The 2,639-nt window shown below is 43.3% G+C and overlaps 1 long non-coding RNA gene across 2 annotated transcripts; it reads right to left on the reverse strand.

Annotated features, from left to right (window-relative positions):
• Window positions 1–296: 296 nt before the first annotated feature.
• On the reverse strand, window positions 297–2,286 carry LOC310758961. Of its 2 annotated transcripts, none has more exons than XR_014546133.1 (3): window positions 1,845–2,286; window positions 990–1,087; window positions 297–570 (listed from the first exon to the last, which is right to left on the reverse strand). It is a non-coding gene; the product is annotated as an uncharacterized lncRNA (long non-coding RNA). The 2 variants fall into 2 exon arrangements; XR_014546134.1 differs by lacking the exon at window positions 1,845–2,286 and adding an exon at window positions 1,688–1,739.
• Between the last annotated feature and the right edge of the window lie 353 nt (window positions 2,287–2,639).

Here is a 2,639-nt window from a genome sequence, read left to right on the forward strand (position 1 = left end):
AAGAAGCTTCAACTATGCCAGCCCCTGAGTTGGCATATTTAATTATGGGAAGGGGTGACAGCATGAGGGGGAGGTAAGGAAAAGCCACCTCTTCCCCTAGCCTCTGCAAGCCAGCAGGGCTTAGGAAAGGGCAGTAGATTTGTGTGCGCACACAACACACACATCCATATTATTGGTCTTCCCGTCACTTTTATAAAAATAAAACACCAGTCAAAATGACAGTCAGCAATTTAATAGATGTAGTTTGGCACACACACTGAGAATTAAACAAAAGATGTCAATCAGATACTGCCAATTGTTGGTGCTGTGGAGTGGATAAAGTGCAAATTGTGATTTTTTCAGGAATCATAGAATTGTAGAGTTGGAAGGAAACCAACAGGTTACCTCGTGCAACCCCCTGCAATGCAAAAACGACAGCTAGAGGAGCTCTGACAAATGGCCATCCAACATCTGTTTTAAAACCTCAAATGAAGGAGAGTCCACCGTATTCCAAAGCGGTCCATTCCACTATTACATTAACATTTTGAAAACTGGTAACATCCATCAAGATGTTGAAAGTGTTAGTGATTCCTGGAATAAGAGTACATGTGGAGACATTAGAGATTCTGCTGCACCATTTAAAATACATTAGAAATAAAAATAAGCACATTTTAATTTCTGATTTTTTTTACTTTTTAAGAGCAGTAGGAATAGAGAAAATCTGGAGATGTAAACACTTAAAACTATATTAATGAATTAACAAATCTTGGCCTTTTAAGGAACAATTGGAGTTAATCTACTGGCCTATTTCAAATTATTCTTAATTGGTATCAGATTTACCTGTTTAGTTGGGCAGAAACTATTAAAATATAATGCCTCTTTTATTTGAACTAAATTATGACTTCAAATATGCAGGCGAGTATTCCTATATATTGATAATTAATACAATAAAATGAAAAGTCAGCAGTCAGGAAAAGGCTCATGCCAGTATGTTGCTGCCAAATGATTACCTCATGGCCTGGCCTAGTTTTCCAAGATCACTAATTCAGCCTTAGCAGCCTGGTCAGCTTCTTCTTCCGAAAGCCAGTTGCTCAACTTGATGGTGTTTCTGCTTGACAGAAATAAGGAAGGACAGCATTGTTACAGTGGGAGGCAGGAGCCTAACTCCAGCCTTAAAAGACTTGATCTGCCTCCTGTGAGCCATATTCTATATGCTGAATTATTTGAAAGGAATTAATTGAGTGGTAATCCCTGTAGATGCCAGCAATGGAAACATCCCTGCTGGGATGCACAAACTCTCCTTGCCTGTGAGTTGGAGTGAGACATGCACAGCGCCATCCTTTCCCCAAAATTGTTGTACTCCACATATGTATTGGCCTACAACTTGTGTCATGACTGGGGCTGATGGGAGTTGTAGTCCAAAAGATCGGCTGGGTGTACCAGGTTGGTGAGGGCTGTGTTCTGCCACATGGTGCCTCTGCTCCTTACATTCCCATCTCCAGTCCTCTACATCCCACCCACCCCCATATGTTGTTTTCTTTCTGCTTATCCTGAGACACATTGGTATTTTAATTCTTTTCTTAAAGAGTGGAATCAAATTGTGACAATGGGATGTTTTTAAAACATAAGGGTGTGTCAGACTAACTGTGACATGATTGCCAGTCATAGTAGTACACAAACTTTGATGATCTTGGGCCACATATCATACCCTCCAACACCTCGACAGCAAAATCCAGACACAATCTCCCACAATGCCATTGTGCTGTTTTTTCTCATGAGAGAATGGCAGCCATTTTGGATGCTGTGATCTCACACGATTTCATGGCAGAATTTTCCCTCCCCCAAAAGCACTTTTTCGGACTCACATTTTGGAGCACCATGCAAGATCACGGCCCTGGAAAAAGCATGTTGTGAACTGGTTGGACATGAGGGAGGAGGAAGAGGATCCCAGTGAGTGGTCTAGCCAGAACTGGGACACACCAGGGCAAGCTGGGGATAGGGAAGGAGAGGTTGGTGTAGGAAGTACTCATGGGATGATGGAGGATGGCAAGGGATGGGGGTCAGTGCACAGGAAACAGAGCAGCAGGACCCATCTCCAGAGCCAGAGGAGCCCATCTCCACAAACATGGTGGGCTCTGAGATGTAGGGATCAGTGGGATGGCTGGTCTAGGAGGCTGAGGCAGGCAAGGGCCCACAGTCCAGCTCACTAGCTGGCCAGGTGGGGCTCATTAGCTCTGAGAGGGGGTGTGTGATTCCTCAGCTGGAGTAGGCTCAGAACAAATGAGGGTCACATGCCTCATCAAGCCCAGATGCTACAGTATAAATGGGCTACAACAAAGGAAATCCGCTGTGTTGCAAAACAGACAACTTTGACCAATCACAGGCAACACACGGCTAACAATGTTCTAACAAAATATTTGTAACATGTATTATTTCACAATTCTGAGTATTGTGAAATAATACATGTTACAAATATTTTGTTAGAACATTATTAGCTGCGTGTTGCATGTGATTGTTCACATTATAAAAGGGCAGCAGAGCTGAGGTGCTGTGTCTGCTCAGCTGCCCATGTTGATGGACCTCACCTTGGGTGCTCCAGGATTTCTGCAGCACTGTCCTTCAGTTTGGACTTTGGACATGTGGATTGATCCTCAACTGGG

This window comes from Podarcis filfolensis (assembly GCF_964270895.1).
Source record: "Podarcis filfolensis genome assembly, chromosome: 3".
Taxonomy (NCBI): Eukaryota; Metazoa; Chordata; class Lepidosauria; order Squamata; family Lacertidae; genus Podarcis; species Podarcis filfolensis.